General features: G+C 39.3%; 2 protein-coding genes across 4 annotated transcripts in view; both read left to right on the forward strand.

The window, feature by feature from the left end:
* LOC143715395 (uncharacterized) overlaps nt 1-24,235 on the forward strand; it is a 113,982-nt gene that overhangs the window by 52,757 nt on the left and 36,990 nt on the right. The gene's annotated exons all lie outside the window — the stretch shown is intronic.
* LOC143715450 (uncharacterized) overlaps nt 1-24,235 on the forward strand; it is a 101,444-nt gene that overhangs the window by 18,038 nt on the left and 59,171 nt on the right. The window contains exons 1-2 of one of the 2 annotated variants that reach the window (XM_077207264.1): nt 19,485-19,611; nt 20,062-20,250. The gene's annotated coding sequence lies outside the window, so the exon portion shown is untranslated. Of the gene's footprint in view, nt 1-19,484; nt 19,612-20,061; nt 20,251-24,235 lie in introns of those variants that run through there. The other variant, XM_077207262.1, reaches the window with a different exon arrangement.

The following is a 24,235-nucleotide window of genomic DNA, read 5'->3' on the forward strand; positions in this document are numbered from 1 at the left end:
CCTCTGTTTATCAGCAGGGAAGATTAATGTACATGTTAATACTGTTTACCCTCTGCTTTGCCAGGGAAGTGTTTTATACTCTACAAAGTTAGGGAAGATTAGCATCAAGTGCTAATATATTGTACCCTCTGTTTTCAGGCAGGGAAGATTAACGTACATGTTAATATTGTAATGGCAAAGGTTTTTATTCAGGCAGGGAAGATTTTAGGATAAATTGCTAGTAATTTGTGTATCCTTTGCTTCGGGCAGAGAAAGTTAGCTTAACAACAGAAATCTGTGTTAACGAGTGTACCCTCTGTGGATCAGAGAAGTTTTAGTGTCTGTTTGTGTTGGCAACAAAGAAAACTCACAACAATGTTTAGAAGGAATGCTAGACTAATCCCCACAACAGAAAAAGGTGGTCTCGCTACTCCTTTATGGACAGACAGTGAGTTCAGGTCATTGTTAGGGGAGCAGATGGACTCCATAGTGACTGAGTCAGTCAGATTAGATTTGAGAAAGAAATTTGGTATTCACCCAGAAAAAGTATGCTCTATTGAAGAATGCAAGAAGGTGTTGGGTGCATGTATCAGGAAGAGAAACATAAAAGGCATTATTTTCTGTCACATGGAATTTAGCTTATCCATTGCACAAGAACAATCTAGGTGTATAGCTAAATTAAAAGAATAGAACAAACAATTGCACACTAAGGTGGGCCATAACAAGACCTCAACCAAATGTGACTCAGAAGACCAACAGTCAGATGAGATTTTCCTGATTTAAAAGCTTTCTTTGAAACAGATGTAGCCATTCAATCAGTAACTGATGAGCCTGTAGATTCAGTAAAGGTATGTGTCGCAAGAAGATCTCAGGGAATTGAGGGAATAGAGCATAGAAATGCATTGCATTTCTTAAATGTCACATGGGTCACTAGAACCCTGCAAAACAACTTGGACAGTTTAGTTACTTGGGAAAGAAACTCTGATGTCAGGCAAGAGTGAAAATTGCAGCAGCATCCTTTAAGGTCAACGCAGAGAAGCAACAGAAACGCAAATGTCCTAAGAGAGAGGGCAGCAGTTGTTATTATTGTGGTAAACATGGACATTGGGGAAAAGAGTGTAGAAAAACAAAAAGAATGTTAGAGAAACTAACAATGTAACTCAGCTTCTGCTCAGCCTGCTGGCTGCTCTGAAGCAGCCCCTCCCCTCGTCATTAAGCTCGTTGGGCAGCTGTTTTAGTTGTTAACCATTTGGGCTGTGAGTGCTTTATTTCCCCACTAACTTAAAACAGAGATAAAAGACTTCTGCTTTTGTTTAATAGAACAAAAGGAAAGTGACTATCTCAGTTTTTCCTTTGGGGGACACTGGTTAAAGTAGACTCACAGCCTTAAATGTTATTTTACAGCACAGGCCTTTCATCATTAATAGTGTTAGGTCAGACTGTAAATGTAAAAAAGCCCTCATGCAGTGTCCACAATAATACCGAATATTGTCTTACAGCGTGCACCTGTCACGAATACGTCCTCATGTCTGCTATGACTGAAGTTTTGTTAGAGGATGAAGGAGAAATTACTACAGACGAGCAGGTTATGCAGTAACGTCCATCACGGAAGTGTTAGCTTCAGGACGTCTTCCAAATCATTTTTCAGCTCAAGCTGCAGAACTAGTAGCCCTAACGAGAGCATGCACGCAAGCTTCAGGATCAGTTGCTAATATCTACACAGATTCCAGATATGCTTTTGGGGTAATTCATGATTTTGGTGTCATTTGGCAAACCAGACAGTTTCTAACTTCTGCTGGATCCCCCATTAAGCATGCTGAATTAGTGAAAGATCTAATGTTTTCCATGAAACTTCCAAAGAAATTAGCAGTGATCAAAGTGAAAGCACATCTCACAACTAATACTACGGAAGCTAAAGGTAAAGCTCTTGCTGATATGGCAGCTAAACCGGCTTGTTTCTATGCAACTGTACAAGTTTGTTCAGGTAGTGCAGCACAGAAGAAAATTATGCCTCCTGAATCAATAATTGATCTGTACAAAGACGTTTTCCTCCATTAGAACCAAAGTGGCATGGGCCACATCAAGTGATGTTGATTACAGCAGCTGCAGTATTGTGTCAGGGAAGGAAAACCTGGACTCATGTGTCACACTGTAAGGTTGTTCCTGCTCCAACAGGGATAGGATAGGACATGAACCAGTGAGGAGCCGAGGGAAGAACCGATTGCAACAGGCGTCGGAATTTCTTAAAAGGAATTAAGAAATAGGGAAAGATGGAACAACAATAGCAGACCCAGAAAAAGTTTACAACCCTAGTGTTTGAACAAATACTGCTCTACTGTCTAGCAGACTCAGAAAAAGTTTACAACCCTAGTGTGTGAACAAATACTGCTCTCCTGTCTTTTGTTTTCTTTCATACTCTGTGCAGATACCACTTGATGATGGCTGTCCGGGACCCATACGCACCGACCTCCTCATCTGCGTATGAAGCCACAAGAAAACCTCAAGAACACGACTAGACTCACTGCCGAACCAACTATCACAGTTGGTTGACGGAGTTGTTGCTAGATGTCACTGACTCGTCTGTACTCCACAGAAGAGCATCGGGGATCCGAGCAGGAAACATTTCTTTAATCTAAAGATTAACTGGGTGCACAGGAAGATGGCTGATGGTACTAGACACCGTAAGAAAGACGCCGATAGCGACCACGCGGCTTTAATGAATGAACTACGTGCGCTTAGCGCAAAAATGGACACTATGCAGACTACAATTGAAAAACAAATGAATGATAAAATGGAAAGTCTACGTGAGTCCATGGAAAAACTTATTAGTGAGAGTAAAGAAGTATTCAAGCGCGAGGTGGCTAAAGCAATTAAGGAGATGCAACACGCGTTGGATCTGGAGGTGGGAATTCTCTGTTCCAGAATGGATCAGATGGAAACTAAAATGAATGAGAAAAAAGCTAAGGGCAAGCAGTTTGATCCTGACGTGTCGTTGGTAATTATGGGACTGTCGCAAGCGGAGGGAGAAGATGTTGAGGCCAAAGTAAAAACTCTGCTGGGCGAGGGAATGGACTGTGAGCCGGTGCCAAAAATTGTGGCCGTGGAGCGCATGAGGGCGCGAGGGCGAAATCCGGGACTCATCAGAGTGGAATTCGAGACAACGCCGGAGAAGGTGGCAGGGCTTCTTGCAAATAGTAAGTTAAGAGCGCAACTGCTTCTTTCATTTGAGCCAGGAATTATTTCACTAAATGAGACTCATTTGTCCGCTCTTATACCTGAGCTTCATGGATACAGTTGGATTGGACATAATCGTGTGGCTCATAAAAGAGCTGTCAAAGCCTCCGGGGGTGTGGGTGTATTTATTAAAAAAACGATTTTGGACAATTTTTCTGTAACGATTGAGGACAAGACTTATGATGGAATTCTGTGTTTGCGGTTTGAGCACACGAGCTCACAATACTCATTTATTTTGATTTCATGTTATTTGTCTCCTGAAACTTCGACATGGGGCCGTAATGCTGACCTTTTTTTATGCACACTTATTGTCTTTGATTTTTATGGTTGAGGCTGATTCTGTTTATATTTGTGGGGATCTGAATAGTCGTGTTGCGCACCACAGAGACTATGTCGATGAGGATGATATTAGTCCTAGAGTGGTGTTGGACTCGGGCTTGAACAAACATGGGGAATGTTTGATTGATTTCCTTAAAGAGTCGAAATGCTGTGTGGTTAATGGAAGAATAAACCCGGAGTATGATAACTTCACATCTATTTCTGTTAGGGGTAAGGCGGTAGTTGATTATATTGTGACTAGACATGAAGACTTAAGAACATGTAGTGAATTTAAAGTATTCACTCCATTTGAATTATTGGAAAGAACTGGGTCCCGAGGGCTAATAGATGAGAGGAGTAGACCACCTGATCATTCTATGCTTTATTTACGTTTTCAAACAGCAGAGATGTTTATAAATAGTGCTGATATTACATCACTTTGTAAACTACCAATAAGAAACATTAAGGACAATTTTCTTTCTTCTGAAACTTCTGATGAAGCCCTAAAAAATGTTATAGTACAATTAGACAAGGGCAGGGAAGCACAGGATAATGTTGATTGTTGTTATGAACTTTTCTGTGGGGTTTTGTATGGGGAAATGAGTCAATATGAGTCAACATTGCATGGAAAACGGGCCCACAAGAAATGGTATCGAATTAAACAACCGTTTTGGAATAATGAATTACCTAATATTTGGTCAAATCTTCGTGTGGCAGAGAAAAGATATTTAAAATGCAAGGAGCCTGTTTTAAGGAAGAATTTGCACGGTATATTTAAAACCTGTCAATATGATTTTGATAAAAAACTTAGAATGTATAAAAGGCGTTATAGGAGAGGTAAAGCTCTTGAAATAAATATTTTTCAAAATACTAATCCACAGCTTTTTTTGGAAAGAAATAAACAAGCTAGGCCCAAAGAGAAATAAATTAATTCCATTTGAAATAGTCACGGAAAGTGGGGGGTCAGTTTTCGAGATAGATAAAATATTGGACAGATGGGAGAAAGATTATAGAGATTTGTACACTTGTTCTAGCTCTAACCAGTTCAATGATGCATTTCTAGCTGAGATATGTAAATTGAAAAATCTAATTGAAGTTGGATCTGTTATGTTGGAAACACCTTATCTTAGTAGTGTGCTAAACAATGATATTTCTTTAGAAGAAGTTCAGAAGGTAATTGATAGAACCAAACCTTATAAAGCTGTTGGTGTGGATGAACTTTCTAATGAGGTTCTTAAATGCCCCAAGTTGTTAAATACTCTCCACATGTTATTTCAATATTGTTTTAAGAGTGGGACTGTTCCCTCAGTGTGGTATAGTTTGATTATTAAGCCTATTCCAAAGACCACACAGGCTGACCCAAGAGTACCATTGAATTATAGAGGAATAAGTTTGCTAAGTACAGCTTGTAAAGTGTTTTCTGGTATCCTTAACAACCGACTAAGTGAATATATTGAAACTAATGGAATTTTGGTGGATGAACAGAATGGGTTTAGAAAACACAGAGCATGTATTGACCATTTTTATGTTTTATCATCTGTCATTAGAGCAAGGTTGCAGGAAAATAAAAGTACTTTTGTTTGTTTTGTTGACTTTAAAAAAGCTTTTGATTGGGTTAATAGAGATTTGTTGAAATATAAGTTACTTTCTATTGGTATTACAGGTCACCTGTATAATTCCATCAGAGCTCTGTACAAGGCTCCAGTGGCCTGTGTGCAGATTAATGACATGAGGACAGGATGGTTTCCCACTCCATTTGGGGTTAAGCAGGGAGATGTTCTTTCACCCACTCTTTTTGTGCTTTTTGTGAATGATCTAGCACAAGAGATAAAGTTAGCAAATTTGGGTATAGACATTGATGGTTTTAACCTCAGCATTTTATTATATGCAGATGATATTGTTGTTTGCGCAGATGAAGAAATTAAACTACAAAGAATGTTGGGCATTATGAAGGATTGGTGTAATAAATGGAGACTTTCTATAAATGGGGATAAAACACAAGTTGTCCATTTTAGGAAACCATCTGTGTTACGCAGTGAATTTGAGTTCTTTTTTGGACAAACACAGCTTATGTATTCCAGAACTTATAAATATCTTGGTTTCCTTTTTCATGAAAATATGACATTCTCAGAAGGGAGAAGGGTTTTGTCTGAGTCTGCAGGGAGGGCCCTGGGAGCCGTTATAAATAGGTTGAAGCTTTGCCCAGAAATAGGTTATGCAACATTTACCCAGCTGTTTTGTTTGACAGTATGGTGGGATCTATTTTGTTTTATGCAGCTGGGGTCTGGGGCTTTGAAGATGCGCCTGAATGTAATAGGTTGCAGAGCAGGGCCTTGAGGTGTTTCCTTGGAGTGCACAGGTTCACTACTAGAGCTGCGCTAGAGGGAGATATGGGTTGGGAGCCTTGTATGGTGAAACAAAAGGTGGAATTAATAAGATTATGGAATCGTTTTATAAGATTACCTGAAGATAGACTTACTCGGAAAGTTTTTGATTGGGATAAAGCTCACAATTATCCTTGGTCAATGGAGGTCCTTGGAATACTTTCATCAGTAAAAGCACAGTATATATTTACAAATACTTTACAATGTGATATATCTCAGGTCAGGCAGGTTTTGTTTAATTCTTACAAAGAGCAATGGCAATGGCAGGTGTTAAATAAGCCTAAATTGAGAAGTTATGTCCACTTTAAAAATGAATATTCCACAGAGCCTTATGTTAAATGCTGGTTAACTAGGTTACAGAGGTCTTTGTGTGCCCAGCTTAGAGCTGGTGTGTTGCCCCTGCAGATTGAGGTGGGGCGCTATAAAGGTGTCCCAGAAGAGGATAGATTATGTGTTTTGTGTGATTTAATGGTTGTTGAGGATGAATGGCATTTTTTTGTTTTTTTGTCCTTTATATCATGAATTAAGAATGGGTATGTTTGAGAGAATTCAACATAAAAAGCCTGATTTGTTTTGGATGACGGATGGGGATATGTTGAATTGGCTCTTTGAAAATGAAATTTATAGTTTAGCTAGATATGTGGAAAAGGCGTGGAAACTTAGGCAAAGGAATTTATATCCTGATCTAAATTGACGGTATCTTGACTTGTTTTGTTTGTTTTTATACTGTGAAAATGATGATGATATAGTTTTCTTTTTGATGGTTGTTTTCCTATGTGCTTTGTATGATGGTCATCTTTGTGTATTATGTTTGTTTTATGTCATTAGTGTCTTTTAAGCCTAAGGGCTGGGCATGTAAGTGCAAGACACTTTAATAAAAAAATAAATAAAAATAAATAAAAATTAAAAAAAATCACAAAAAAAAAAAAAAAAAAATACACAACGCAGAGACTCACATACGAAACCTTCAGTCATCCATCAACATGATCAAGATTGTCGTACCAGTAACATCGCAGACACTCTCGCTTCGCACAAGATAATGATCTTACAGAACAGAGTGGCCTTAGATTACATTCTAGCAACGCAAGGAGGAGCCTGCACCATCATCGGACCTGAGCGCTGCACCGGGTTTTAATGGATCCAACAGAGAACTTGAACAAAATCCAACAAGACATTCTTGATCTTTCAGCAAAATTACACCAGATGACTGAAGATAATTCTTCATGGTTCGGAAACTTGTTAGGTAAACTGTGGATATGAATAAAGGAAATAGCAATTCTGCTGTTATTTCTTCTACTAGCGTACTATCTACGCGTCCACAGTATCAAGTGTTTCATTCAACAAATGACTCACGCCCCCCACAAAGAAATGACAGTTCCAAACAGAAAAGACTATTACCCTTAAGAACTTCACGGACCCTAAATTTGCATGTTTGTTTCTGTGTCAGCATGCAATTGCAGAAACAGCAACACAGAAGCCTGTGCCTGTAACAATCACAAGTTACAATAATTAACTTTTAAGTGTCTAAATTTGTATTTTGTGAGAGTTATTTAGAACTCTAAAAGGGGGAAATGTAGGATTACAAATTTATTTAAATGTTTAATTTAGATTTCCAATACAATAGTATTTTATATTGAGAAAGTTTAGAAATGAGGAGACCAGGAAATCTCTGCAAAGGGTAGGGGTTCCCAGCGGGATATTCCTGACTGTCCCATCTCAGTACGAGAAGGCTAGGCTTTTCCTGTTCTCGTTGTTTACCGGGTGAAGAGTCATGCTGAGCAAGTTTGAACAGCTGTTATTTTATTACTGAGACCATTTGTCTCATCTCAGTACGAGAAGTCTATGCCTTTCCTGTTCTCATGTCTCAGCTCATTTACATGCTTTGTTCATCACAATGTAATCCCTCACCCTTGAAATGTATATAAACTACAATGTAAAGACTAGATTAGACTTGACTTGACTTGGGTACGAAGCAGACTACAGCAAATAAAGAATCCTGCTTAAATAAGTCTCCTGGTTTTCGCTTCTGAGTTTTTCTACACTGAAGAAGGAAGAAGTTTACAACAATACTAAAGCTCTTCCTCACAACCAACCACCACAACCTGTCCCACCTCTGTCCAAAGCATTTTCACATAAACAATATAGTATGACATTAAGATATTACAGGAGAGAACCATATTTGACGAAACCTCAAAAACAAACAAATATAACCTACATATACATACCAATACAAAAATACATACCTATATAAACATATGCACACAAACGTGCATGCACATACATCATTTCTTACTAAGGGCATTAAAGACTCATTTCATTAAATGAAAAAAAAAAAAAAGCTCATATACTAGGAAAACATATACATTGGTCACAAGATTGCAAATAAGTTAAAAGGGCTGACTTAAAGAGTGGGAAGGAAGAGATGGACCTTAAGGAACAAGGTAAACTGTTCCAATCTGAGGGGGCTTTAAATTTTAAAGCACGTCTTCCAATTTCTTTAGATATCTTTGGGACAGAAAAAAAGGGATGATCAAGGTGTCTCAGGCCATAAGTTGACCTATATAGGACTAAATGTTGCTTCAAATAAAAAGGATAATTAAAAAATATACATTTATAAACAAACTGAAACCAGTGTAGCTGACGTCTAGCCTTTGGTGATAAAAGATTCAATTGTTGGTACATATGACAATGATGGGTTAGAAACGGACATTTCAACACAAATCGACAGAGACTGTTATAGACTATATTTAAGGATTTAAGGTGTGATTCTGTTGTATTCATATAGACAAAGTCAGCATAATCTATAATAGGAAATAGAAGCTGAGTTACAATTCTTAGTTTAATCAATTGTGTAAAGCAATTAATTGAATGGTATAATAGTCTCAAATTATAATTTACTCTTTTCACTCTATAGTCAATATGAGGCCTGGTATGAGGTATAATTGTTTTTTTTTTTCTTACTCGTTTGTGTATTTCATTTCTGTTTCTTTCTTTTTAATAGTTCGAATTAAAGATTTCAATCAATCAAAAGGATGACAGAGGAAGGGAGAAGATGGCTAGATCATTTTGTTTGAATAAGAAATTAATGTATAAAATCCAAATTATATATATATATATATATATATATTTATATATATTTATATATATATAAATAAGCTGTGATTAGGCTTTTTCCCTTTTTGGCTAGTAGAAGTTATGAATGGCCGGTAACTTTTTACTTTTAACTTAAAATGAGTAGCCAAATTGTCCGGTGAGTAAGAAAGTTAATTTCAAACCCTGCATAAGTCGTCACAATGAGCAACATTTAGTTTTCATGTATGATACTGTCAAATAAATGTTGTGAATTGAACAAAATATGGAGTTGCTCCCAAAAGCACAATGTCATCTTGTTTAACTTTGTGAAATTGGTGAAATTCTTAGAGAAGTAGAAAGACTTGTTTGTAGTCTGATCAGGGAACTAAAAGAGTGTTTGAAGCTTCAGAAAATAATTCTTGCAGTGTAAATATTTATCTGTTTCTTTAGTTGTAAATTTGCAAAATCTGTCAGGATGGGTCGTGTTCTGAGTAGATCTTTCTTGAATTAGATTTATTCATATAATTTACTTCTTGTAGCTCCCACATTGTGTTTTTATAGTACATGCAGTTATGAATAATAAACCGATCTAATGAACAAAACCATTTATCTTTGATCAGTATGGTAAAAACTTCAACATCAATTCTGAAAAACACATGAAGGTTCATGCCGATGAGAAGTCTGTTTGTGGAAAGAGTTTTTCACTGGTGGAGCGAAAAATGTATGAGTTTTTTAAAATAATTATACTAAATAGGATCAATACAAGCATGCATCTCAAAATCAAGCAACATATACAAGCAAAAGTGTTGTTCCCTATCAGTCGGTCACTCTCGACATATGTAAGTGTTGTTCCCTATCCTACGGTCCCTCTAGTCCCACTTGTACGTCTCTGTAAGCCTGGTTAGCGTCCGTCTCGCTGGCTCAATTGCACCATTAGGCTCGGCTATGCGATTCAGTCCGCCCGGCGTCCCCCCAAGTTTCGGGTCCTCCACTCCACTACAGTGAGAGCAGCCGATGCCTATGTCTTGCAAGCGGAGATTGCAGACTTATTGGCGAAGGACACGATAGAGCCTGTCCCTCCAGCCGATATGAGGTCAGGGTATTACAGTCCCTACTTCATTGTACCCAAGAAAGGCGGTGGGTTACGACCGATCTTTGACCTGGGAGTTGTGAATCGGAGTTTCCACAAGCTACTGTTCAAAATGCTTACGCAGAGACGCATTTTCAAATGAATCCGTCCCCGAGATTGGTTTGCAGCGATCGTAATTTCATCTCACGATTCTCCCTCGACGCAGGCCATTTCTGCGCTTTGCGTTTGAGGGTCGAGCATGTCAGTACAAGGTCCTGCACTTCAGGCTGTTCCTGTTTCCCCGTGTCTTCACGAAAGTCACAGAGGGGGCCCTTGTTCCAATGAGAGAACAGGGTGTTCGCATCCTCAACTATCTCGACGACTGGCTCATACTAGCACACTCTCAAGATCAGTTATGCGAACACAGGGACCTCGTGCTCAGGCACCTCCGCCAGTTGGATCTTCAGGTCAACTGGGAAAAGAGCAAACTCTCCCCCGTAAAGAGGATCTCTTTTCTCTGTATGGAGTTCGATTTGCAACGAGGAACGCCTCAGAAGAGCGCGCTATGTTGGTGCTGAACTGCCTGAATACGTTAAAAGCCTGAAGGGCGGTCCCACTGAAATTCTTTCAGAGGCTCCTGCAGCAGTAATTTCGCTCAGTATGCTCCATATGAGACCGCTTCAGCCCTGACTTCACGGCCACTTTCTTCAACGGCTGCTCCTAAACGGAAGCCTGTGTCTTTCCCTTGGATTAATTCACCCAGTATTTCCTATACAGTACAACCTTTGGGTTAGTCCATAACTTTATCTCCACATAACTCATTCGAGGAAGAATGTGGGTTCCGCAGTGTTCTCCTTGCCAACAGAAAGGGCATGCTTTCCCAGTGTTATCCAATAATCTCACTGTTTGGGTTATCATGGAACAACAGTGACAGATACACTCTGTGTAAGCCCTCTCCTATCGTCCTTCCAGGCAAGAAGGGAGAAGCCGCTTGCACGGGGCGCTGGATGAGGTCAGCAGCTGTGACGCTTTGGTAGGGATTCCTATTTGCTGGTCACAATGTACACAGAGAGTGACAGACTGATAGGGAATACCTCGGTTACGCATGGTTACTCTCGTTTCCTGAAGGAGGGAACGGAGACGTACGTCCCATCACCACATCTGCTGCGACCCGTCGGGGCAGCCAGCTCCTGGCTCGGCTCCTCAGCAAAAAACTGAAGTGCAATCACACCTGATGCTCGTTATATACCCGCGCTGCGTGGCAGAAGAGCTGTTGCAAATGATTGCACGTCAATGTGCATTGGCTTGTTTAGTTTCACTCAAAGTAGATTGGCCTCTCTAGCGAGAATCAGAATTAGAATCAGAAAGAGCTTTATTGCCAAGTGTTCTTGCACAGACAAGGAATTTTCCTTGGTACTGAAGCTTCCAGTGCACATATACAAATACAAATACAACAAGAAACATACAAATTATATACAAAATAAAAATATGAAAATACTATAAAATAAAAAATTTAAGAGGTCACAGTTGGGTTTAGTATTTACAGTATTTTGAACAGTATATATAAATATAAATATCACCTGAATTTTTAAGATATTGCACTAAACAGTGGGAGTATTGCACTTACAGGCATATGCCTTGGGAGGTATGTTAACTGTTCAGAAGGGAAATGGCCTGTGGGAAGAAAATATTCCTGTGCCTAGACGTTCTTGTGGCCAGTGATCTGAGTCTCCGTCTTGACGGTAACAGTTCAAGCAGGTGGTGTCCAGGGGGAGTGCCGTCTGTGATGATTTTACCTGCTCTCTTCCTCACTCTGGAAGAGTACAGGTCCTGGAGGGTTTGCAGGGGGGCACCAATAATCCTCTCCGCAGTCCGGATTGTCCGTTGTAGTCTCCTGATGTCTGATTTGGTAGCTGAACCAAACCAGACAGTGATGGAAGTGCATAAAACAGACTCAATGACGGCTGAGTAGAACTGAATCAGCAGCTCCTGTGGCAGGTTGAACTTCCTCAGCTGGCGAAGGAAGTACAGTCTCTGCTGGGCCTTTTTCACCATGGAGTCAATGTGATTGTCCCACTTCAGGTCCTGAGAGATGGTACTGCCCAGGAACCTGAATGACTCCACTGCTTCCACAGTGCTGTTCATTATGGTGAGTGGGAGGAGTGCAGGGCTGGTCCTCCTGAAGTCCACGATCATCCACTGACAGATCGAGGATGGCATGGAGAGCTGGGTCAGTTTAGCTGTGAGAAGATCAGGCATGATGGTATTGAAGGCCGAACTGAAGTACACAAATAAGATCCTTGCATAAGTCCCAGGTCTGTGGAGATGTTGCAGGATATAATGCAGTCCCATGCTGACTGCATGATCCACAGACCTGTTTGCTCTGTAAGCAAACTGAAAGGGATCCAGCAGGGGTCCAGTGATGTCCTTCAGGTGGGCCAACACCAGTCTTTCAAACGACTTCATGACCACAGATGTGAGAGCGACAGGTCTGTAATCATTTAGTCCAGTGATTTGGGTTTTTTGGAATCCTATTCGTTGGTCACGGTGTACGTATCCATTCTCTCCTTCAGGGAACGAGGGTTACCATACGTAACCGAGACGTTTGTAACAGCTCCATAAACAAATTATAATTGGGTAACTTTAATTTTAGACACAAGTCTGTTAACGAAAAGATAGATTTTTGTTGTTATTGATAACGTTTGATTAACCCTGTTTAGGTGACTAGACTGTCGAAGTCATAAGTATGATTATAGTGTATTTGCTCCGTATCAGTGACGAAAAGTGACTTACACATGAAATCAAAATTGACTTTATATTTACTTTATTAGCGCAAATTGTTAGTTTTGTGGTGAATAATGACTCCGTGCAAGTCAATCCACACAAAAAAAAGTTTTGGCTTCGTAATCTTTCTGAAAATGCTCCTCAGCTCTGCAATGACGGCCCTTCTCTGATGTCAGTTTGTCAGATTTAAAGGGGCACTTCACCCACTTGCAATAAGCTTTGTATCGTTAGAAACCCAGTCATATTTTTGACTGGTCATGCATTATTCCCTCATTTTCCCCTGAGATGTAAGGAGAAATAAGGATTTTTAGTGTTACAGTTCCTGCTTATTGTGACGTAAAAATCGTCATCTTGTGTCATTATAAGCAGGAAGTCCCATATCTTTGTATATGGGTTGAGTCTACAAACACAAGTTCATCATTTCTCCAGGGAGTGGGTCCCACTCACGCTACAAACCTATTACAGATCACTGGGTGGGACTTCACTTGCAGAAACTAAAAGCAATATCCGCTATCTTGTTTGGAAGCTAAGCTAAGAAGCGCTGTGGACCCAGATGGGAAGTTACGACAATGACGGAAGGAACTAAACATGATATGGAAGAAGATGATTTTGAAAGTCTGCTGCTCGACTGCTTCGTGGCTATCTTTAAGAGCTGTAATAATAGTAAAGAGCAGCTGAGGCTGATGGAGGAACAGGAGGCGGCCGCTGCGGCTTCAGCAGCCGAGGCAGAAGACCTGGCTGTCGTGCACGGCACGACGAGCCCAGACTGGCTCGAGTTGAGGCGGACTGGTCGTGTCGTTCTACCCCCCGCTTGTGTCGTGCAGGCAACCCGACTGAAATATCCAGCTCCAGATTGCCAGTACTGCAGGCACCAAGAGGTTGAGGACGCTCAGGAGGAACTATAACTTTTACTATTAACATAATTATTTTTGTTGTTGATATAATTATTTAAATAAATGGTTCACATTCACTTTGTTGTTTTCCTTATTCGTGTTTTATTCCAAGTGTATGTTAGATAAATTGTTACAGGACGACCAACATTTCATCATTGGAACTATTTACCTAATGTTACCTTGCATGATAATAGATAACAAAATAATGGTTATGCCTACATTTCTTTATTCTTATTTTGCAAGTCTAAATTGTATTATAATGTTCGGACTGAACGTCCCGGTACCATGCAATAATTAACCATTTCAAAATAAACAGTGATTCAATAATGATTTAGGCAACAAATAGATTTTTTTTTTCTGTGAAATGAATTTCAAACTCTGGTGGTAGCTAGCCTTGTAGACGGAAGAGTGATTTCTCTGAATCTGATAGGCGGATACCTCATAGGCGTTCTTCTGGATTAGTGGGAGTGGCTTGCGGAGCTGTGCAATGTGGTGCATTGTAGGAGTTGTGCTTTTCAATACAAACGCACCCTAAAGTTACTTTCTGTCTTTACTCGGTCAAGAAGGCACCACGTTCAAAATTTTTGTTACATTTCGACTACATATATGACCCACATTCAATAAATCAATGTTCCCACGGGTGAAATGCCCCTTTAAATAATAAACTTAATTGTATGTGTACAATGACATAATACATGACAATAACGTTTGATTTACCCAATTCAGGTGACTAGACTGTCAAAGTCATAAGTATGAAGATAGTGTATTTGCTCCATATCAGTGACGAAAAGTGATTTACTTAAGAATATGCGGCGGAATAAAACTATACAGTTTATCTATACACATCTATGAGTGTTCCATTATTCTAAAATTCTCAGTTTCACTCAGCGTCTGTGAAGTGGAGCAGGACAACGTCCCACCAGTCCTGGTTTCAGACTCTCATCCACAGACGACTGGTTTTGGGCGCAGAGTTTTACTGTGTGATAAATATGGGGTGGTGATGGCGCAGTGTATAAGACACATGCCTTTGGTGTGAGAGACCCGGGTTCGAAACCACTGTGTCCCTGAGCAAGACAGTTAACCCCTAGTTGCTCCAGAGGCGTGCGACCTCTGACATATATAGCAATTGTAAGTCGCTTTGGATAAAAGCGTCAGCTAAATGAATAAATGTAATGTAATGTAATGTAATAAATATAAGCAGCACGGCAAAGCGGTTCATATGCGCATTGTCTCCAAATCATGACCAGAGACGGATACATATTAAGTCTGCTGTTTAAAACAAATAAAGAACCAATAGAGGAGAATAGTTATGCGCGAACAGCAGCGGTATATTCGTGCAGTGTGCGCATGTCAAAAAATAAATTCCGATTTGAAGCTTGTGACATACAGTATAAATGCGCACATCAACCCGATTACTTTATTTCTCATTTATGTAAACACCGTGTTTGGATTCATCAATCAGATTGATTTCATTCCGATTGAACGAAAAGGTGTCCATGTAAACGTAGCTACTGATGGAAAGTGATTTACTTAAGAATATGCGGCCCCTTAAAGAAACATGGTACTTTGCGCACTGAGGATGCGCAGAAGAGCGAAGCGCGAGAGAGGCACTGCCCCAAATGGCACCCTAAGCACTCGCGGTCTTCCTCTGAGTACGCATTTTTGTGAGTAATGCCGCTCTGACTGCCGTGAAGAAGTCTTCTATGGAGCTCACATCAGTGTGCGGCGGCAAAAGTGCGCATCGAGGGCGTAAATTGACCGCGTGCACCCTTCTGAGACCTGAAATGACAAATGTAACACCCTGCGGTCTCACGGATTTAACGAACATGCGCACGTGGCAGCCATAGTCCACAAGGCCGAAGTGTGGGACAGGGCCAGAGACAAGACGAGCTGAAGGGGATGGGGAAAGTGATAGTCTGAATGTGACATTCACAAAAGGAGAATTGAATAGAGCACTGAGGAAATTAGGAAAGTCAACTCCAGGGAAAGATACTATATGCTACTCTATGTTAGAGAACTTGAGTGATAGTGGTAAGGATGTCCTGTTTAAGTTATACAATAAGATATGGTTGGAGGGAATCATCCCTTAAGAGTGGAAGGAATCTATTATTGTACCAATTAGGAAGTCGGGGAAAGACCCTCATAGTCCAAGCAGTTATAGACCTATAGCGTTGACATCACAGATGGGTAAGAAAATGGAGAAAATGATAAATGATAGGCTAAGGCTGGTGTATTGGGTAGAGTCAAAAGGATGGTTGCAATGGTATCATAGTGGATTCAGAAGGTGAAGGGGTACTATGGACCCAGTGGTATGCCTGGAGGAAGCAATAAGAAAGGCCCAAGTGAATAAAGAGACTGTGGTGGCAAAAAAAAATTGACATAGAGAAAGCCTATGATATGATGTGGACAGAAGGACTATTAATTAAATTAAACCAGATGAGAATTAGGGGACAGATGTATTAGTGGATCAGAGCTTTCTTATCTGAAAGAACGTTGAGAGTTAGAATTGATGAGGAACTAAGTGAGAGTATTAGAGTAGAAAATGGTACCCCTCAAGGAAGCATTGTGAGTCCTTTATTATTTGTAATTATGATAGACCAGATATTTAAAGATGTGCAAGGCTTAGATGGAGCAGCGTTATTTGCAGATGATGGTGCAATGTGGAAGCCTGGTAATACCAAACTCTGCTACTTCGCTTTGCTTCGTAGACAGAGTCTGGAATGGCATAATTGAAAAGTGTTTTCTTTCTTGTTTCGCTTATCTGAAGTATAAAATCATTGGTTACCCGTAAGCCAATCACATAATGTTTGGTTATGACGTGTGTTATGCTCCAGCTCAGCCGCATCGAACTTCCACTGTAAACACATGTATGATGTGAAAACGAAACCATCGAGAGAAATACCAGAGTGAACATGGCTGTGAACGACTTTTGCGGATTATGTGAAGTAAATCTACGCATACATGGTACAATCAGTGCCTCTAAACTAATATTTGACAGTAGAGAGAAACAACTATCGCCTTGCCGGTCTTTTGCCTCCCCAATTTCTCGCTGACGATCGGTAATAATTGATAAATTAAACTTTTCCCAAAACCTGTCGGGAGTAGGGCCACAACATCACCTCCATTTAAAATGTTTAACAAACACTCTTCTTGTTTGGGCTTCAGTTTGCACATGCCGGTTATTCTCCACAACAGAGCGAATTGCATCCCGTGTCTCCATATCCACGTTCGTTTTCGATTTCCCTAACCTAAAATACAATCTTAAACTCGGCCGCTTAGAGTCTATGTCACGGCTCTCAGCCCGCCCTCTGTTCGTTGATTGGCCGGCTGTTTTTAGGCCTGAGGAAAACTGAGAGATGGCTCGCTATCTCAGACTAAGTACAGAAGCAACCTGAAATTGAGCGGAAGTACGAAGGCTGACGTAGTCAGGCTAGCAATGTGGAAGTAGGGGAGGAACACTGAGTTTATTGTAAGTAAGATGCAAGATGCTGTGAATGAAGTTCAGCAATGGGGAGTACAATGGGGGTTTAGGATCTCAATAGAGAATACAAAGGTTATGTTCTTTACAAGGAAAAAAAATAGCCAAGAAGTAAAAATAATGATGTCAGGTAAAGAACTGGAGAGGATTGAGATCTTTAAATATCTGAGAGTCTGGTTTGATAAAAGGTTGAAATGGGCATGTCGCATCCAAAAGATGGTAGATACATGTAAAAGGATATTAAATGTCATGAGATGTCTGTGTGGAACAGATTGGGGGGCTACAAGGTCAGCATTAAAAACCATTTATACAGGTCTAATGAGATCAGTGTTTGACTATGGCTGTATAACATATGGATTAGCTTCTAAAGCAAGTCTAAGCAAACTTGATGGTATGCACAATCAAGCAATGAGGATAATTAGTGGAACAATAAAATCTTCTCCAGTAGCTGCAATTCAAATGTAGGTGGGGGAGATGCCACTGCATTTGAGGAGGGACCAGCTAGCATTGGTATACTGGGCAAATATCAGGGGGCATAAAGGGAACCATATGTCTCACACAGTGTTAAGAGAATGTCAGGAAAAAGAAAGTATGAAAGTTAAAAATTATGGGTGGGTCATAAAAGATAAGGTGAATATTGAATAATATGGTAATTGGTTCTCTGAACATCAGCCCAACTGTGGCATATCCAGTAGTGGATAGTCTTGAAGGTTGATTTAGGATTGTTGGAGGAAAGAAAGAAAGATGGAGTAGATAAGTATGGGGTAAGCAACTACATATTAGGAAAATACAAACAGTGTGTAAAGGTTTTTACAGATGCGTCTAAAAATATTGAGAAGAGAGTAGGGGTAGCTTATATAATTCCTGAGGTGGGCATAGCAAAGGCTAAAAGGATAAATGATGACCTAGTGGTGTACACTGCTGAACTGGTAGCTATATGGCTAGCGCTTTTGTGGCTATAGAGTCTAATAATTGTTTGCAGGCAGTGATGTCCTCTAGTTCAGCACTGATTAGTATTCAGAATTCTCAGTCTGAATCAAGGGAAGATATTTTAATTGAAAATTTACAGCTAGCAAATGGACTGCAAGCATCAGGGAGGAGGGTGACATTCGTATGGGTTCCAGCCCATATAGGAGTGGAAGGTAACAAACTGGCCGATGAACATGCAAAGAGAGCAACTGGGAAAAATAATATAGATATAGATGTGAAATACAGTAAAGCAGAGATAAAAAGTATAGTTAAGGCTAAAACCATAAAAAAGTGGCAACATATCTTGGACAATGAGTGTACAGGAAGACAGCTATATAGGATACAAGAGAAAGTGGGAAAAGACACACACACATGACCAGAGAGGAAGAAATTGTGCTGACTAGGATGAGGGTGTCATGGTGACCCAAATGGATAACAGGAAGCAAATGCGAGTAACAACTTTTATTTAGAGAAATATGCACAGTGAAGAGACAAACGGTGGAAACAGTACAAGCCGATGGTGGTGGGTAATGCGGGGACTTTCGATGGTCAGGTCCGTGCAGAGGTGCAGTGATGAGATCACGGTGTGCCGACATAATCCACAAGGTGACAAATAATCCACAGAATGACGAGCAACAGGAAACACAAGGCAGGAACACGAAGACTGGGTCACCAACCTCAAACAACGATCTGACAAGGATGAGAAAACAGCGGTGAGCATATAAAGTGTGGTGAGAGTGCCTGCAGCTGGTGATGTAATGATGATCAGCTGGAGCGGATTAGGTAATGACATACATTCACGCCCACTACACACGTGCTCTCATACAACAAGATAAACACAAGACTAGAAGGGACAGTGAATGTGTCTACCGTGACAGAGGGTGGGTCATACAAAGCTGAATAGTACACTGTTCTTAATGAGAAAACATGGTGATGGAAATTGTGAGTATTGCCAGAGCAATACACCTGAAACAGTAGAGAATGTAATAGTTTACTGTCATAAATACAATCAGGCTAGACAACGGCTTGTTAATCAGCTGGAAGCAAAGAAAGTGTCTTTGTCTTTAGAGACCAAGACCTTATTGGAAAGAATTTGAGGAGAAATTTTTGGTTTGTTACTTTCTTTTTTGAAAAGTACAGACCTTTTTAAAAGGATATAAACTCTACTTTATATGTTTGGTTTTGTTTGTTTATTTTGTTTGTTCAAAACAGTACTGAATAGTTTGTAACTCTCGTTCCTTACTCCAACCCAGTGGTGGCGGTAATGCACAAGATAGCATATTTGCTAACCGCCAATCAAAAAGAAGAAGAAGAAGAAGAGACGAGCTGAAACTTTAACCAGTTGAGGCTGAGAGTGACGCTGTTAACGATCGTGAATGAAGGACAAATGTGGAATATTTTCTTTGGATGCCGTATATTTCCAGTCTGCAGGTGAGAGATGTTACCAGACTTTAACATTAAGCAGCTCCAGAGTTTACGTGTTTAAGTAACGTTACTAATGTGATTAAATGCATTGTGTGTCCTGGTTTATTATTAATTAGAGTGTAATAATATGTTGGCAGAGAGTTTTTCCACAGACTCTGTTTTGGTCTGTTGACAGCAATAAAATGTGCTTAATGCTCCACTTTTCAGAAGATCTCAGACATTACCATAATGAATGAGTTGAAAACAGAAATATTGAAGACAAAGAGGCTTTTCAGCAGCTCAGTTAAACATGATGGTCCTGTTGTTTCTCTGTCTTTGACAAGAAAAATTTACAAACCTTGTTTTAAACCCAACTGATATGCAACTGCATTCAATTCTTTTTATTTCTATCAGAAAACAGGCATGTTCAATTAGCCTAATTTAAATGTAAGTAATTAAGTTACTTCTTTTTGGCAGATCTGATGTCACTCCCACAACAATTCACCAATAAATACTGGCAATATTCCCATCATCCTACAAGAGAAGGACAAACTCCAGGAGTAGCAGCTGAAATCTGTGTGACTGTTAAAGATGGAGTTTATTAAATAGGAGATTGAAGACATGAGTGATCCAGAATAAAACATGAAGATATTGAGGAACAAATAGGTTAGTGACCATTCTTGATTCGTCAGTAATATGGAGGATAAATGATTGAGAAATGCATCTAAACGTTCATAACCTTATAGCAGTTTTAATTGTATGGAAGGCACAATATGTATGATTTTTAGATGAAAACATCCAAAAAACAGTTGAACATTGTTAAATATTATGTTGACTTGTGTACTTCCATTATGCCAAACATTTCCAACAATGTTTAAATCCAGAGAAATCAGCTATTTTAATATTCAATTTGAAAATTTTGTCCATTAGCGATAATTCTTAAATGTTTGAAAACCGTAGCATGTGCCGGTATCAAATTTTCATGCTGCGATTAATTGATTGAGCTTTTATTATGGTATACGGTGTTATCGCGATATTTTAATTGCACAAGAGAAACGGATGGATTGGCGGTATCTAAGAATACAACAACTTGCATCACAATGTGTAATTGTGATTGTCAAAACATTTGGTAACTAAACAGAATTTTATTAAGTTTAGTGACATGTTACAATGTTTACATGGTACAATGGCTAGTAGGCCACTGTTTGTATTATTGCTTAACACAATTTTCACAATTTCAATTCTTGGATTTGATTTTAATTTTGATTCAACATTGACTCATTTGGATAAATATAAGGTAGGCTACAGTAGATAGCCTGCATGTTAATTTTTCTCAAGAAAAAATCTCACATAATGCTGTAAACATACAAAGAGAAATTAAATTTAATGCGGTTTTCATTATAATAACAATTATGTAATGACAAGTAAATATATAATAAATATGTAATATAGTGCACATATTTAGCTAAATACTCCTCTATAGCTATTTTTCTAGTTAACTAATGTCCTGGTCATTATGGCTTTCCTGAGGTAAATGTAAAATGTACTTAAAATCAATCTGCAGATGACAAAGAAATTGTTCAAAACAAGTTTTAACTTTATTTTGTTTTAATATTCCCTTTTGGGATTTGATCTCGATTAAAGTGCAATCAGAAAACAATGAAAATGTAACATAAAATAAAATGGGTGGATTGGGGGGGGATGTGTAAAAAAACAAAAAACTTGCATCACAATAAGTGTATTGTGATTGTCAAATTATTTGGTAACTAAACATAATTTTATTAAGTTTACTGGTACGCTACTGTTTTTATTATTGCTTAACACAAATTTCACAATTTCAATTCAATTCTTGTGATTTGATTCTGATCTTGATTCAATATAAATTCCTTTGGATAAAGAGGTACAGTAGATACGTTAATGTGTTAATTGTTCTCCCAAAAAAATAAATAAAAAAAATCACCTAATGCTGTAAACATACAGAGAGCCCTGTCAGCTGGTATTATTAAAGGTTCAAACCAACTCAAATTAAATATAATGCGTTTTTTATTTTATAATGCGTCTAACTAACATGCGTGCTATGGGTCATTAAAAGGCATCCTGAGGTAAATGTAACGTTACGTGGCATATGTTGTTCTCCAGCTGTTTTATGGACATCTTTCCGCGGTTGAAAAACACTGATCGATCGATTTTATTACATCTCGGTAAGTTGTAAGAGTAACAGATGATCGGTTCACGTGCCACTTGAACTGAGATCTGCCAGCGTTCTTTCACGTCACATTTACAAGCGCCAAAACTGTGTTTATTGTTTGAATTTTGTAATAAAATTGACAGAATCTGAGAGCTGAGAATCTGTTTCATATCGATAGTAACCTGCTCTGTCTTGTCTGTCGGTGTCAGTGTCCTCTTTGCCTCGCGATTTTTCTCTGCGTTTGAAAATGGATGTGTGGCGTGAGAGCGTGTAAAAAGTGACAGAATTGCGTCTCTCACAGTGAACTCGTGAGAGTTGGCAGACCTGCAGATTCAGCTTGTAGAGTAGACTAAATGTTTTCGGCGGGTGTGCTTCTGCTGTCTTGCTCATTTGCCATGATGTTTGTGTATCTCTATCATGGCAAGCGCTGAGCCCGGTCGGAACTAAAAAACAACAAACAAATAATTATCACAAGCCGCCACTGCAACATGTTACATTCTATACGACCTGATTATGTCATTTTTTAAGTTACATAGCCTGCCTCCAGTTTTCCTCAACTTGACTAATTATTGGCGGTTTTCCACTGCATGGTACGGTACGGTTCGGTACGGCACTCTTTGACGCTTTTCCACTGCATGGTACGGTACGGTACGGCTCGCTTCGGCTCACTTTAAATGGTACCACCTCTGTTGAGGTTCCAAGCGTACCGTACTGATACTAAAATGTGACGTGGAAGCACTGTAGATCACTGATTGGTCAGACAGACGGAATCGTCACTACCAGCGTCACTGTATTTGCGAGACATCAAACCCGCTAGATTTAAATAGCCAGTAACAGCCTCCAATGTTTTAAAACTATTTGCTTGACTTGCTTGAAGGAAAAAAAAAACTTCCAAAAAAGAAATGGCTGAATTGTGGTCAGTGGACGAGAACCGCAGACGTTCCTCTTGTTAGTTGCCGAGGAGCGGATAAACTAGTAACGATCAGTCATAATCCCACCCACTTTGAAGCGGTACTAACTGCAGTGGAAAAGCAACCGAGCTAAAGCGAACCGAGCCGTGCCGCGCCGAGTCGTACCACATATTTACCACTTATATTTGAGTTGTTAATTTTACCCTTCAATAATAATACCAATTCCCTGTATGTTTACAGCATTAGTGAGAGATTTTTCCTTTAGAAAAATTAACATGTAGGCTAGCTATAAACGGTACCTGATATTTACCATATTGTATGTAAACATTGTTACATGTTGTTACTAAACTTAATGAAATTCTGTTTGGTCACCAAATGTTTTGAGAATCACAATACAGTTATTGAGATGGATGTTGTTGTTTTTTTTTACAACCCCAATATTTTAAAATCCTTTCTAATGATTTTAGGCTGCCTGCTGAACATGGGTTTGAGCTTTTATATTTCTGAAGTCTCAAAGTTCAGATTAATGCATTAAACTTTAAAATGTAGAAACTTTTTTTTGCCTCTAGAAGAACTGAGGTCCACCCCTCATAGTCTCACAAAATGCTGTGGATCGTTTTGACGTCACTAGTCTAGTGGTAATAGGTATTACAATCTAATTGGACCAATCGTTTCGAGTGCTGATACTATGAATTGGGTTTGACCAGTAAAAAAAAGAAAATATGTAATTTCCAATAGGCCTATACACTCTGCTTAATTGCCTTTTTTATTTGAAGGTGCATCTTTTACAGTCGTTCCAACATGACATCATGACTTTGCGTAAACATACACGCCACTTTCAAGTCAAGTGGCGTGTTATCTATACGCATTTTGAGCTATCCGCGTGTATGTCCACGCCGAAATCTTTTGCGTGTATGTCTACGCCATTAAATGTCCGAGTGATTCCGCGTGTATGTGTACGCCGTTAAATGTCCGAGCGAAAAGAAGCAAAATCTATATCTACATCTGTGGAGCGATCTTTTTTTTCCTAGGATGGTAGGAGAACACTCATAAATGGTATTAACTCCAGTAGGGATGGGAATTGATAAGATTTTATCAATATCAATGCCACTAACGATTCTGCTTATCGATCCGATTCTTTAACGATTCTCTTATCGATTCCTGATAGCACTGTGTGGGAAAAAGTAGTCTTTTTCGGGGGGGAAAACAAGTCGTTTTAATGCTTACACTTGACTAAGCAAACTGTACTTTTTATGTAATTTCTGTAATAAATGGAACCTTATTGTAAAGTGTTACCGATTAGTTATACACCGATTAAACGTCCCGTGAGTTCAGTGTTGGAAAGATCAGTTGTTTTAACCATTCATTAAAACGAATCGGTTCAAATGAGTCATTAGTTCGCGAATTGGACGTGTCATTATCGGACGTGTGCGCGTTGTGTGATTATCCCGCCAGTTGGGACATCCCACAAGATGTGTGTCATCACAGAAAACATTTCATCACTGGATCGTTTTTTTTTCGTTTATTTGAAGTGTGATTATGTCAGCTGAAT

The sequence above is a fragment of the Siphateles boraxobius genome, unplaced genomic scaffold (assembly GCF_051911475.1).
Source record: "Siphateles boraxobius isolate OS27281-9 unplaced genomic scaffold, OSU_SipBor_1 6, whole genome shotgun sequence".
In the NCBI taxonomy this organism is placed as follows: domain Eukaryota; kingdom Metazoa; phylum Chordata; class Actinopteri; order Cypriniformes; family Leuciscidae; genus Siphateles; species Siphateles boraxobius.